The sequence below is a fragment of the Amphiura filiformis genome, chromosome 8, assembly GCF_039555335.1.
Source record: "Amphiura filiformis chromosome 8, Afil_fr2py, whole genome shotgun sequence".
NCBI lineage: Eukaryota > Metazoa > Echinodermata > Ophiuroidea > Amphilepidida > Amphiuridae > Amphiura > Amphiura filiformis.
In genome coordinates, this window is record NC_092635.1 from 41,521,821 (window position 1) to 41,537,922 (window position 16,102).

Sequence of the window (16,102 nt, forward strand, 5' to 3'; positions counted from 1 at the left end):
CATCTTCACGTACAAATTCCAGGAGGTACTCGATTCCTGCAATATGATTTAATTGTATTAAAATAAATTTTATAAGGTACACTTAAGGGAAGGGGTATGAACGTTTGGACAGTATTTATTGTGGGACATTAGAGCACATCAGACATATCGAAGTGCATTCTGAATACGCAGAATGTAATTCTGATATCAAATAATTTTGATTTTTTGAAATTTGCAATGTAATACACATTTTATGGCAAATCATTAAAAATTGATATTTTGATATTTAACAGTACTTGAAGTAAACTTTATAAATCTGATGATTTATACTTAAAGTGTGTGTAGGTGGGATGAAAAGCCGACGATCAATTGAAAATGTTGACCTTTCGTATTGAAGATATGAATTTTTTTCCCAAAACACCAAAAAAGTAGGTCTTTTGGGGAAAAAATCCATATCTTCAATATAAAAGGTCAAAATTTTCAATTGATCATCGGCTTTTCCTCCCAGCTACATACACTTTAAGAATATATCATTAGATTTATAAAATTTATTTCGAGGACTGTTATATATCAAAAATTTTAATAATTTGTCATAAAATTTGTATTATATCGTGAATTTTAAAAAATGAAAATTATTTGATATCAGAAAGACATGCTTCATATTCAGAATGCAATTCGATATGTCTGAGGAGCTCTCATGTCCCACAAAAAATACTGTCGAAATGCCATAAACGCTCATTCTAGATCCCTTAAGTATTTCATAACTTTTAGGCATGAGAATGCCTAATCATAAAAACCTCTGAGAGGAAGTAAGAAAAAGACAGTCAATTAGTATATCTCCTCTATGATATTGCCAAGTTTTCCATATTGCCTCCATCCAACCTTGATTCTTCCATGGTAATATTATATGGGTGTTTCCCATTGAAAATAATAAAACTGAAAAATTTGAATTACAGCACAAAAACATTTGAAATGACTGAGGACTATAAATATCTTTTTAGGAAATATAATTTAGTCAAATGGCTATCAGTTCTTTTACACATAATTGTTACAAGTTTTGGCACAAAAATTACAACACTACGCAAATTGTTGTCATAAAATATATTTATGCTTCATCTTGATACTTTTCAAAATCAATAACAGACTTTTAAAAACAAGCCTATTAGCTAATGGCAGTCCGGCATATATACTGTCAGAACAAGTCTGGTTGGCTGTGGTTAGTTACAATGCAAGACCCAATTATGCCAAGAATAAAGATGGTGTTTACTTGTCCACAGTACCTCTCCATGGTTGAAGGCTCGTCAGCCAGAAAAAAGATCATAGCCAAAAGCTCAAATGAGCTCTAATAAATAATATAAACTTAAATAGGTGTCAATTTGGATAGTTCCCTATACTGTATTCATGTTTCAAAATAGTCAAAAGTGTGAAGAAAGTGTAAACTGTTTAAAAACTTGTCAGATATTGACACTGATAATGTCCAAGAGTAAACTGGATGTAAGCAATCAAATATTGTGAAGGATAAGAATCATGAACATGTTTAACAACTTGTCTATGATATAATACAAAATTATGAAAGAAAAAAACACCTTTTTCGCCAAGTTCAGGGTTGGTATTAGGATCGGTCACTTCAGTCAAGTGTGGATATACATGTACAAACGACTTTGGGGGCCCTTACCAATTAGTGGCTCCTCACAAGCAGTAATCTTGTCTCTTACTGCCTCTGGTTCAGGCAAGTCTCCTGGGCCTTTTCTTTTCTTCAAGTTGGGATACTGGATCTTTTCCAGAATCAATGGACCTGCGAATTTTAAAAATAATTTTTTCAGGTAATATTATACAAGCATGATGCATTCATTGTCAAATTTGGCATAGAAATTAATAGAAATTTATTTTAATTTGTTTCTCGAATTCACACACACATCATCTCAATACAAATTTCCAATTCGATTAAATAAGGATATCATGTGCAATGCAAGACACCAAGTCATAAATTGAATTGCACATGTTCAAGAATATCCTGTTTGATCAAACTAACAACCATGATATAGTTAGATCTTTGGTTGAATAACAAAAATCATATTTCAATATTTTTTTTTTTAGCTTACTGCAAACCTACAAATCATGGAACATATTTGTATGCAGAAACTGCATAGGCTGCTACAGTTGTTTGCATGTCAAACTCATGGCACACATGTTTGTGGCAAATCATCAGGCCTATTTGCCCTTTGCACGGATCCGCCATCTTGCTACCAAAACTAGGTCCTCCCTGCAAACGCATGTGCAAAATGTGCATTTTTGTTTCTCATGCTTTTCCAGCAACGCACTAGAAGGCTTTTGCAAAGCGTATGCGGTAATTAAAGCATGCATTTGACAGGCGTACGCACACACAGCATGCACTTTGAACCCGCTTTGAGATGACCATGGGATTGGTCAATATTGTAGTTGCTGCTTCGAAATTATGAATAAGATGCCATGCGCCCTTATTATCTTTATGCAATACAAAACAGTTAACTGAATCGCAGATCAACAATACTTCCTGGCAGGGTCCATTCGCAATGGCTGACGTGCTTGTCCCGATTGTTGGGTAAGAAGAATTAGGTCACACGATGCTACACAGCTAGTTTGTTCAGCAACCGAAGTGCTGATATTTCATGACATTCAATTAGCCAATCAGAACCCCACAATAAATGAAACATTTACATTTACAGGCATTTAACAAGAAGATTAGTAAATTACGCGGTGCGTAAAATGTGTCCCTGCCAGAAGAGCAATTCTTAAAGACTCAAACCACAATGCTGGACCCTGGGGTGTTAACAAACTTTAAAAAAATAATAGAGTAAAAAATAAATAAATACAAATTGAGGGAACAAAACCCATTCCAGAGGCTTTTGTGGCTTGTAAAAATTGAAACAAATTAACATATTTGTAAAATGACCTTAAGTGACCCTGTGATGACCTTTGACCTCACACCTGTTTAGTCCCATTGAAATCCATCAAAGCGTGTGGGAGAAATCAACAGAAGTCAAGGGTTAACATTTTTGGCCAAGGGTTAACATTTTTGGGCCAAGGGTTAACATTTTTTCACCTTGGGTTAACATTTTGTGCACATACATCATATTCATACATACATCAGAGCTCATTTTATGGTCCCCTTTACAAACTTTGTTTGGCAGGGACAACAATAGTTGTAAAATTCTTTCATTTAAACCCAAGGGTTGGTTCAGTAATACAATAAAGTGCTTTCCATATCTAGTTTCTAGTACTTCTATTTACTTGTACATGTAACTCATGTTGCATACACCTGCATAATTTGATAATTAAGTCTAGGACATATATCTTGCAAGGTTTACTTGCACCCTTTACATAAATGTAACACTGAAGAGTAGACAAAAGCCATGATTTCTCTGTGATACGGAAAAACAGAAAAATTCACAGAAATTTGAAAATGCCACAAAGTAGTGAAAATCTGTGTAAAATGTCTAACTTTTGTGTTGATTTGCAAAAAAGCAAGAAAGAAAAGTGATAATTTAGCAGTAATCAACCATTAAACAATCCATTCTAGCATTTATTCTAGGCCTACGATGCAAGATTCTGTCCGATACAGCTATCGGAAGTACACACAAGACAATTGATGATGCTTAATTTTAATGGGGATGTTGAGGGGAGACTACAGTAGAAAGGTACATATAATTATATAAGACAAATCATGCTTGTATGGGAATGTATGCACTTTTCAGTGCTTTATAATGTAAAACGGAAAATCACGGAATCGTCCAATTTGTAACACGGAATTTAAATTTTGTAACATGGAAAAATCATGGCTTTAGAGTAGACCTAATACATCACCGTAATGATACATGATATAGATTCAAAAAACATCTTGCAAGTGGGTCCCATTTACCAATGGCCTAGCCAAAGGGGGTGAGGGGGACAAGGGGGCAGCTTCCCCCTCTCCTGTGGAACATCTTGCGTCCCCTCTTGCCCCCCGTGGGATGCTGGCCATCATTTTTTTAAATAAAATTTTAGACCTTTTTGACATTTATTGTCCAAATTTGCTCCTCCCTAAAAGTCACCTTCCCCCTTGGAAAAATACTGATTATGCTACTGCTGTTTACATAAATGTAACACTGAAGAGTAAGCCTCATACCTCACCGTAATGATGAAGTTGTTAATTCTATGCCTCTCTGGGGTTGGTGGTGATTATAGATTCAACTGTGTCCACAGCTTTGTTACAGAGCGGACATTTTTAAATATTCATGAATTATTTACCCGAACATTTAGTGCAAATTTAATGAAATAATTAAAGTGCATTTTTTAGTTGTGGCCTTCTTTTGTCAAAGGCGTTTAGGTATAAGTCTATGGAAATGGTGGCTGCTGACGATGCTAAAAACTCAAGTGCTAGTTTAGCCTTCTAACAAAAAAAATGCACTGTTTATTTGCTTAATTTCGCACAGCATGTTGGTCGAGTGCTCTGGGTATAGAAGTAAAGATAAATAGTCGAAAGTGCCTTTTTTCAAAAGGACAGAGAGCCCATCTCTCTTTCACTAGCGATTAGGCCAGACTTCACTGTGAGATGTTGCTGTGTGGGGATTGCCACACCTCCTACACAGTAAGTCTGTTACTTTTCCAGCATTTAAGAATGCCGGTACCCATTTATACACCTGGGTGGAGAGGAATAATTGAGATCACACGACACAACATGATAGCATTGCCAGAGCTCGAACCCACAACCTTCCGATTATGAGTCAGAGCCTGCTCCGCTCAGCCACCCTGCTCAAGGATAGATGAATCCGGCGATGCCAGTAGCATAGGCATGCAGCGTTTGCCCGCTCCCATGACGCTGCGCAAGTGCTACGTGCTCTGATGCGATCGCAATCCAAATGAACTAAACTAGTTTGGCGCGGATGGCCCCCTGCTATGGCCAACTTAATCCTGACCATTACATGGCTTGTAGGATTCGTCTATAGTGTTCAAGAATTCAATTCTATGATTCCTTAATCAGTGATTGTTTTCAAATATTTTAACAATATTTTGAGGTATAGGGCATTCCTATACCCCATGGTAAAGTGTCTATCAGGGTTTGCAGATTTTTTTAAAAAAAAAAAAAAACAAGGCCAGATTTTGTAATTATAAGTAACATATTAAGAATGGCGTGATTGGGGCTCGAGCAAACTGGCATATGAAAATATTGAGGGAGAAAAAATCAGGACTCAGCGGGGATTGAACCCGGTCGCTGGATTACCGGTCCAGAGCTTTACCACTGTGCTACCTGAGTTCACAGTCGGTACTCGGGCAATCTCAACTTAAGTCCCCATGATAACTCTCTCATTGTGTCTCAGCGGCCAATTATATATTAAATAATGAAGAAGGAGGCGGCCTAGGCCGCCTCCTTCTTCATTATTTAACATTTTAAGAAATTAAAGGCATGCACTTTCATATCAAATTCAAAACTTTTTCATTTCTGTTGAAAGCTGTATGTTTAGGCGATAGAAACAAATTAGTTTGATCTTTCGATCTTTTCTATTGTTGCTTGTTCGATCCCTATTATTTATGAAATCAATTAATTTACTATAATTGTTAATTGGGATAAAATAGTAAGTTGTACCTGTAGTGATATTGGCCAATATAAATTTAGCGTTAATTCTGATTTTTTAGTTTATAATTCATTAATAACAAGCATCGAAGCAGCATCGATGGTCGATCCAAAGATCGAAGAAATTTGTCTCTGGTGCCTTACTGTTTATGAGCTTTCTGTGTGCTTGTTAATATTTAAGTGACTATATAAGTTTTTGCCGGCAAAAACTGAACCCTGGTGTCCATATAGCAGGAGCAGCAGAGCTTTCTCTGTATACATGAAAGAAATTATTTATTGAAGGGACACCATGGCCTAAAGAACTCTCTATTTCAGGCTTAAGAATATATTTCCATGAAAAAGCAGGACAATTCTGAAAAAGCATGGAAAATGTGGCAAAAATGCTTCAAAACGGGCTAAAAATTAATAAAAACATGGGTGGCAAAAAGCAGAAATTTCTGCTTAAGCAGGAAAATTCTCATGCCAGCTATTAATAGGCCCCTGTCAGCTTCACTTCTTTCAAGTTCTTTGTTTCATTTTGTCATTGATTTTTCCTATTTTCTTGTTTTTATAGCTCTAATAGTCTGCTTTTTCTCTGTCATGGTAGGGTTGGAATGTAATTCATTACTACATTTTCATTACCAACCCTCCCTAATCCAACAACACAAAGCAACTTCACATGCATGCATCCCAGGTGATTGGATGATTCAATCACCCCAAGTCATATAGGCATGATTTTGTTGGCTGGGCCAGCGAAAAATCTGTGGCTACCGGTCGCCAATTGAGTATTTAGCATGCTGGGGGTCTTGGGTTCAAATCCCGATGGGAGCAAACAAGTTCTTTGTTCATCTTCTCTCTATCCTTCCCCATAGCCAAAAGCACAGTGGAAGTTAGGATTAAGCTAGCAGCATATCGCCTGATATGACCATCAACATCAAGACGCTGACTTCAAAAGCCCACTTTAATATTTAACCGCGACTTGCACATGACCCCCCAACGTGTCGACAACCAGAGATGGTGATTATGCGTGACAAGACAGATACAGATACAGATGTTTTTCCAGCTTTTTCCCCTGTGATAAGACAGTTTTTGGTTCTCCGCTGCAATTTTTGATTCTGCGCTGTGATTTTTTTGCTCAAGTGATTAGCTTTGTTCTCCTGTTTGACATTCTCTGCAGTATACATACACACTGACCTTAATGTGGCACATGTACTGGTCCCCTCTACATGTATGACACACTAAGGGTAGGCCCATCCTCTATACAGGTGCATGAATTGGTCTATTCTGTCGGTCTGACATCCAGGCTTTTACTCCCTCTATCAATCTTACTCCCCGGATCTGGAGTGAATCTTTGCATTGGAGCGTATTGGGAATTTACAATTTTTAATTTTTTCTTTCTGGCTTGACACAATGAATTAAAGGGCATTTTGTGATCCACAGCATCACCCCCCACTTTTCTAAAAAAGTTGAGATTTTTATACCACTGGAAACCTCTGTAGCTGATCACATGTCATTAAGTTGAAAATTATTCATTTTAATGTGAAAAAAAATTTCTTGCTGATTAATTTTCTTGCTGATTAAAATATCGTGAAATTTGAATTATGTTCTGGTACACCAGAATGGAATTACAACACATTGTCTACTCGCAAACGCAAAATCGGAATCAGCTGGAATTTTAGGAATAAGCTTTTTTCGTGGATATCTACTGAAAAAATGTCATATGAAGAGGATGTTAGGATAACAAAATACTCCTTAAACATATTCTTGAACAAAAACTGAAATAATATCAAACAGGACAATATATTACAATTGCTGGAAATTTTTCAAGAACAAATATTTTTACGACCCCAAATCCGAATTTCCGGCAATATCTGGAAAAGTTACGTCTACACCACAGCAGCTGAAGGGAGTATCCCATCATTCATTGCAGTGTATCTGCTTACTCCATAGCAAGTGTATACAAAAAAGTACAGTAAGTAGGAGCCACTTACATATTGATAGATATGGATAGATTTGTACAGCAAAGCATAATGGGATAGACATTTCAGCTACCATGGTTCTACAAAGTGTTTTAGACTGGTGTCTTATCAATCTCCCTTGGTAAAAAAAATACACTGAGAAACTTAAGAATACAGATAAAGCACTTGATGTGGCCTGAACCATCCCTTGGTATACAGCTTACTTACTTCATAATCATGTGCATTTCAGCCTAAGGTATGCTTATACAGCATCTCAACACCAAGACTTGGCAACTTATTTCCAAGCCATGAATTTGTATAGTAATCCTAGTTGGTAAACTTCAAGGCTTATACCCCCTGAGCACTACCTGCCGATCTAACATTACCTCTGATTGGTCAATCACATGATATTTTCAGTTAAATCACCAATCAGAATGGAGCTTTGCAAATAATTCACCCCCATTTTTTTGCGTGGAGAAATTATTCTAACAATATTGCTGATTGGGCCAAATGATAATGAAAACTTCTTCTTGGCCAATCGGCAAGTAGTTCTCATGGGGTTAAGCAGGAGCCGGGCTTTTTTTTTACCCCATGGTTGCCAAGTGTTGGCTCATGGTGTGCCCAATGTTTTACACTACAAACTATAGGCCAGGAGCCAACTTTGGGACCAGGAGCTCAATTTTAGCTCCCGGTCCAAGCATACTTAATATAAGGCTTGGCAAACTTACATATAGACCTTGTGGACGCCAAGGTTTTACTTACCCCACTTTCTTTGTTCTTCAGATTCTGAAGTGTAACACATATGGGAAAGAAATGAAAGAAAGTTGGCAAAAGCCAATTCATTAGCAATCCATAAGCTTATTTATGTTAACATGTAGACGTTGGCAGTGGCGTGCGCAGCACATTGAAAGTGGGGGGGCAGGTTGTTCAGTTTCCCCGAATGGAGTCTGATTAGGAGCAAATTTTGACGTTTTTAACATTTTTCCCCCGAATGACCAACAAAAGTGGATCCTGCCCCCCCCCCCCCTTGTGCACGCCACTGGACGTTTTTGCTCCTCCCTAAAAGTCACCTTCCCCCTTGGAAAAATACTGATTATGCTACTGCTGTTTACATAAATGTAACACTGAAGAGTAAGCCTCATACCTCACCGTAATGATGAAGTTGTTAATTCTATGCCTCTCTGGGGTTGGTGGTGATTATAGATTCAACTGTGTCCACAGCTTTGTTACAGAGCGGACATTTTAAATATTCATGAATTATTTACCCGAACATTTAGTGCAAATTTAATGAAATAATTAAAGTGCATTTTTTAGTTGTGGCCTTCTTTTGTCAAAGGCGTTTAGGTATAAGTCTATGGAAATGGTGGCTGCTGACGATGCTAAAAACTCAAGTGCTAGTTTAGCCTTCTAACAAAAAAATGCACTGTTTATTTGCTTAATTTCGCACAGCATGTTGGTCGAGTGCTCTGGGTATAGAAGTAAAGATAAATAGTCGAAAGTGCCTTTTTTCAAAAGGACAGAGAGCCCATCTCTCTTTCACTAGCGATTAGGCCAGACTTCACTGTGAGATGTTGCTGTGTGGGGATTGCCACACCTCCTACACAGTAAGTCTGTTACTTTTCCAGCATTTAAGAATGCGGTACCCATTTATACACCTGGGTGGAGAGGAATAATTGAGATCACACGACACAACATGATAGCATTGCCAGAGCTCGAACCCACAACCTTCCGATTATGAGTCAGAGCCTGCTCCGCTCAGCCACCCTGCTCAAGGATAGATGAATCCGACGATGCCAGTAGCATAGGCATGCAGCGTTTACCGCTCCCATGACGCTGCGCAAGTGCTACGTGCTCTGATGCGATCGCAATCCAAATGAACTAAACTAGTTTGGCGCGGATGGCCCCCTGCTATGGCCAACTTAATCCTGACCATTACATGGCTTGTAGGATTCGTCTATAGTGTTCAAGAATTCAATTCTATGATTCCTTAATCAGTGATTGTTTTCAAATATTTTAACAATATTTTGAGGTATAGGGCATTCCTATACCCCATGGTAAAGTGTCTATCAGGGTTTGCAGATTTTTGCTGCAGGTGGAAAAAAACAAGGCCAGATTTTGTAATTATAAGTAACATATTAAGAATGGCGTGATTGGGGCTCGAGCAAACTGGCATATGAAAATATTGAGAGAGAAAAATCAGGACTCAGCGGGATTGAACCCCGGTCGCTGGATTACCGGTCCAGAGCTTTACCACTGTGCTACCTGAGTTCACAGTCGGTACTCGGGCAATCTCAACTTAAGTCCCCATGATAACTCTCTCATTGTGTCTCAGCGGCCAATTATATATTAAATAATGAAGAAGGAGGCGGCCTAGGCCGCCTCCTTCTTCATTATTTAACATTTTAAGAAATTAAAGGCATGCACTTTCATATCAAATTCAAAACTTTTTCATTTCTGTTGAAAGCTGTATGTTTAGGCGATAGAAACAAATTAGTTTGATCTTTCGATCTTTTCGATGGGTGCTTGGTCGATCCCTATTATTTATGAAATCAATTAATTTACTATAATTGTTAATTGGGATAAAATAGTAAGTTGTACCTGTAGTGATATTGGCCAATATAAATTTAGCGTTAATTCTGATTTTTTAGTTTATAATTCATTAATAACAAGCATCGAAGCAGCATCGATGGTCGATCCAAAGATCGAAGAAATTTGTCTCTGGTGCCTTACTGTTTATGAGCTTTCTGTGTGCTTGTTAATATTTAAGTGACTATATAAGTTTTTGCCGGCAAAAACTGAACCCTGGTGTCCATATAGCAGGAGCAGCAGAGCTTTCTCTGTATACATGAAAGAAATTATTTATTGAAGGGACACCATGGCCTAAAGAACTCTCTATTTCAGGCTTAAGAATATATTTCCATGAAAAAGCAGGACAATTCTGAAAAAGCATGGAAAATGTGGCAAAAAAGCTTCAAAACGAGCTAAAAATTAATAAAAAAAAAAAAAAAAAAAAGCAGAAATTTCTGCTTAAGCAGGAAAATTCTCATGCCAGCTATTAATAGGCCCCTGTCAGCTTCACTTCTTTCAAGTTCTTTGTTTCATTTTGTCATTGATTTTCCTATTTTCTTGTTTTTATAGCTCTAATAGTCTGCTTTTTCTCTGTCATGGTAGGGTTGGAATGTAATTCATTACTACATTTTCATTACCAACCCTCCCTAATCCAACAACACAAAGCAACTTCACATGCATGCATCCCAGGTGATTGGATGATTCAATCACCCCAAGTCATATAGGCATGATTTTGTTGGCTGGGCCAGCGAAAAATCTGTGGCTACCGGTCGCCAATTGAGTATTTAGCATGCTGGGGGTCTTGGGTTCAAATCCCGATGGGAGCAAACAAGTTCTTTGTTCATCTTCTCTCTATCCTTCCCCATAGCCAAAAGCACAGTGGAAGTTAGGATTAAGCTAGCAGCATATCGCCTGATATGACCATCAACATCAAGACGCTGACTTCAAAAGCCCACCTTAATATTTAAACGCGACTTGCACATGACCCCCAAACGTATGCGACAACCAGAGATGGTGATTGTACGTGACAAGACAGATACAGATACAGATGTTTTTCCAGCTTTTTCCCCTGTGATAAGACAGTTTTTGGTTCTCCGCTGCAATTTTTGATTCTGCGCTGTGATTTTTTTGCTCAAGTGATTAGCTTTGTTCTCCTGTTTGACATTCTCTGCAGTATACATACACACTGACCTTAATGTGGCACATGTACTGGTCCCCTCTACATGTATGACACACTAAGGGTAGGCCCATCCTCTATACAGGTGCATGAATTGGTCTATTCTGTCGGTCTGACATCCAGGCTTTTACTCCCTCTATCAATCTTACTCCCCGGATCTGGAGTGAATCTTTGCATTGGAGCGTATTGGGAATTTACAATTTTTAATTTTTTCTTTCTGGCTTGACACAATGAATTAAAAGGGCATTTTGTGATCCACAGCATCACCCCCCCCCCCCACTTTTCTAAAAAAAGTTGAGATTTTTATACCACTGGAAACCTCTGTAGCTGATCACATGTCATTAAGTTGAAAATTATTCATTTTAATGTGCAAAAAATTTCTTGCTGATTAATTTTCTTGCTGATTAAAATATCGTGAAATTTGAATTATGTTCTGGTACACCAGAATGGAATTACAACACATTGTCTACTCGCAAACGCAAAATCGGAATCAGCTGGAATTTTAGGAATAAGCTTTTTTTCGTGGATATCTACTGAAAAAATGTCATATGAAGAGGATGTTAGGATAACAAAATACTCCTTAAACATATTCTTGAACAAAAACTGAAATAATATCAAACAGGACAATATATTACAATTGCTGGAAATTTTTCAAGAACAAATATTTTTACGACCCCAAATCCGAATTTCCGGCAATATCTGGAAAAGTTACGTCTACACCACAGCAGCTGAAGGGAGTATCCCATCATTCATTGCAGTGTATCTGCTTACTCCATAGCAAGTGTATACAAAAAAGTACAGTAAGTAGGAGCCACTTACATATTGATAGATATGGATAGATTTGTACAGCAAAGCATAATGGGATAGACATTTCAGCTACCATGGTTCTACAAAGTGTTTTAGACTGGTGTCTTATCAATCTCCCTTGGTAAAAAAAATACACTGAGAAACTTAAGAATACAGATAAAGCACTTGATGTGGCCTGAACCATCCCTTGGTATACAGCTTACTTACTTCATAATCATGTGCATTTCAGCCTAAGGTATGCTTATACAGCATCTCAACACCAAGACTTGGCAACTTATTTCCAAGCCATGAATTTGTATAGTAATCCTAGTTGGTAAACTTCAAGGCTTATACCCCCTGAGCACTACCTGCCGATCTAACATTACCTCTGATTGGTCAATCACATGATATTTTCAGTTAAATCACCAATCAGAATGGAGCTTTGCAAATAATTCACCCCCATTTTTTTGCGTGGAGAAATTATTCTAACAATATTGCTGATTGGGCCAAATGATAATGAAAACTTCTTCTTGGCCAATCGGCAAGTAGTTCTCATGGGGTTAAGCAGGAGCCGGGCTTTTTTTTACCCCATGGTTTGCCAAGTGTTGGCTCATGGTGTGCCCAATGTTTTACACTACAAACTATAGGCCAGGAGCCAACTTTGGGACCAGGAGCTCAATTTTAGCTCCCGGTCCAAGCATACTTAATATAAGGCTTGGCAAACTTACATATAGACCTTGTGACGCCAAGGTTTTACTTACCCCCACTTTCTTTGTTCTTCAGATTCTGAAGTGTAACACATATGGGAAAGAAATGAAAGAAAGTTGGCAAAAGCCAATTCATTAGCAATCCATAAGCTTATTTATGTTAACATGTAGAAGCGTTGGCAGTGGCGTGCGCCTTTGTTGAAAGTGGGGGGGGGGCAGGTTGTTCAGTTTCCCGAATGGAGTCTGATTAGGAGCAAATTTTGACGTTTTAACATTTTTCCCCAATGACCAACAAAGTGGATCCTGCCCCCCCCCCCTTGTGCACGCCACTGGACGTTGGGAGGAACACCGACAAGCAAGCATTCATGCATTGGGCTGAGCACAATTAAAGGCCCAATATTTTCTGGCAGTGCAAATTTGACGAACTGGGCCTTGGCTAGCCATTCTTGATGCAAGTCATGATCTGATGTAAAAGATAACAATATAATTTGTAAACAGAGATCTGGAAACTTCATCAATTTGGTTTTCAAATTAAGTATGCAAATAATAAAATTAAGCCATAATGTGTGATTTGCTTCACAACGATGCCCTCAATTTTACTCGGATTTCTACTTTCTGCATAATTATAATGCCCAGTGGTGTACTAAAATACCACGTAAAAGACTAAGCCTGTAGTGCTTTAATAACAGTAAAATTTAACTTTTTATATTAAAACCGGAGAGACCCGGTTTTATTCAGGGTTCACCGATCGAGTGCTTGCTAACAGGTCCCATGGATGTCAGCTTATGTGTACACACATCGATCGCAATGCTCCGTGCAGTATTACATGTAATACGATCAGCGAGCGTAGTACACGCATTGTAGGCGCTGGAATGAAATCGCATTTCTTCATTATACCTCATTTGTTTGGCTCAAAATTAAAAGGGGATAATGATAAAATTAAAAGGGCACATTATTTTGTTTCAGAAATCTTACAATACTGCTTTAATGGGCAATTCCTTGAATGACTGAGCAACTTAGAAGTCTAAACTAAGGCCCAGCCTGGCACTGAAAGTACATGTAAACAGCACAAAAAAGCAAAACTCACGCAATACAGTAGGAGCCTTAATTCGACATCACAGTGTACTAAAAAGTTGAACATCTCATTAATTAGGCCTAAGGTCAAATTCAACTGATACATAGTACATAACTACTGTAAACATTCGCCTAATGGCGCACCTGGGCTCCTTTGCTTTGGGGTAAATTACATGTACAAATAGAGAGCTCCCTCCTCTAAAAATCGTAACAAAAATTAAGGGTACATATATGTGACCTTATTTGCTGGTGGGATTCTTATGGGAGGGCACTTTTAGTTTGTGTCTAAAATTCCAGTTATGTCAAGGGAACCCATAGCGCCACTAGGCGAACGTTTACGGTATATAGGCTTAATATTCATAATCAGTCAACTCTAAGTACCATACTCAAGATTATTCATTTAAATCCAGGCCATAGATGTGATAATTCCTTATCTTGACATAGCAATGCATTGATTTAATATCGGTACTTTCGAAGGATAAGGAAATCTTGGATATTCTAGGGCCTGTGTAATTTGCAGGTTGCAGCAAATTTGTTTCGCTTGACAAATTAGGCAGGCAATAGTAGAAAATTGCTTACCCAATTGTGCCCTAAAATTGCAATATGCCCGGCACAGTAAGCATGCGCAAGACTAAGCCTGTCATTGATGTATGTAGGCTCTGCAGACTTTTGCTTTGAAACTTGGTCATTGTGTCTAATGTTTCAGATTGTCTAGCCGCCATCTAATCAGGCTTCTAATTTGCATGTTTCCATAATCAATTAGGATTTATGCTAATTAGCTCATATAAAACATGCTCAGAGCATTTCCTAATATCCAAAAAATTTTCATTTTTGTCACCCCAATTTTAATTTAGAATACTTTTATGAGGGGGCAGTCTGTCCAGAGTTCACCTCTGGAAACATCCATGTCATGATTTAATGAAAAAGCAGTTATTCCAAGTTTGCATACCAATGAAAGTATCATTTCAGCATTTAGCCCTGTGTTCTCTTATACCATTGTTTGTTCAGCTTATAATTGGTGAAAATTCGTTTGGTTTTACAGCTTATAATTGGCGAAAATTAGTTTGGTTTTTGTTACTGTGCACGTCAATAAAATCCCAACTTACACTTGCGTAAATTGATTCACATAGGTACGCGTCAGTCATGCATTACACAACGTGCAACTAGTGCTGCGCCCAGCTGCATACATGTACACGCCATTCTACATTAATACACCATGTTATGAGTCTCATTTTTGTCGCCAATTATAAGCCAAACAAACTACAACAGGAGTCGCATGATCATAGCGTGATAATCATGGCGATTCTTGTCAAACGATGTACTGTACAGTGTACTTGCGAGAACATGACAAATAAGCTGTTATAAGTATTGAACTTAAAAATGTTTACAAGTTCAACTTTGACTCATGATAAATCTGTTTAGGAGAATCTTTGCAAGATTCAATTCACAGATTCACCCCAAAATTCAAAACCCTAGTGAAGGAAACCAGATAATGCATAGAGATTACACCCAAAGAGTACACACTCAGCGCGTTTTTTGTGTCACTCATGAACGCCAAAATAGTGTACCTTGTGATTATTATGCCATGCAACCGGTAAACTTTGCATGTTTGCTTTACTTAAGTAACGCATTGTTCCAATAAAGCATGCAAACCTTTGTCATGCTTTAAGCTTAAACAGATGCTCTAAAGGCATATAAGCTACATCTGCAATATATGTACGTATGTACATGACCTTCAATCAACATGATCGGTAAAAGACCAAAAGTTTTGGTCAAAATGGCCTTTATTCACAAAGAGTATTTAGCATATTGCTACGCATCTCCTATTTTCTCTTTATATCTGATCTACTTGTGGTGTGTCCAATTGATTCGTACATACATGTAGATGGAGAAAAGGGAAAGGATCGTACCAGTTGGGACTCAGGCCTCAAAATTGACGAGGTCACCAAAGCGATGGCCTCCAATGCTCCTCTGTTGCCCTTAAGTCTGATTCAGACTCCACATCGCAGCGCGATGCGATGCTTTTAAAACTGAATTCTGAGCCAGGTTTTTACGATTTTGGCGGTGACAATTCTCATCGCGTGGTGGAAATTTCGTCAACTTTCTTTGCATGGTGCTGCGACATCGCGGCCATGCACGTTTTAGATTGGCTGCTGGAAAATCAAGATAGGTCGAATGACCATAAAAGGAGATGCAGGCCCCACATGCTTTTAAAACATCGCAGCATCGCGTGATGAAATTAAAAAGCACATTTTAATTCATCGCGCGATGCGCTCTGTGAAGT

General features: G+C 38.1%; 1 protein-coding gene across 2 annotated transcripts in view; it reads right to left on the bottom strand.

The window, feature by feature from the left end:
• Nucleotides 1–26: 26 nt before the first annotated feature.
• Nucleotides 27–16,102, bottom strand: part of LOC140159049 (uncharacterized) — a 28,173-nt gene continuing 12,097 nt past the window's right edge. The window contains exons 6-7 of one of the 2 annotated variants that reach the window (XR_011859846.1): nt 1,655–1,774; nt 27–36 (exon numbers count right to left, since the gene is read on the bottom strand). The gene's annotated coding sequence lies outside the window, so the exon portion shown is untranslated. Of the gene's footprint in view, nt 37–1,654; nt 1,775–12,798; nt 12,824–16,102 lie in introns of those variants that run through there. The other variant, XM_072182376.1, reaches the window with a different exon arrangement.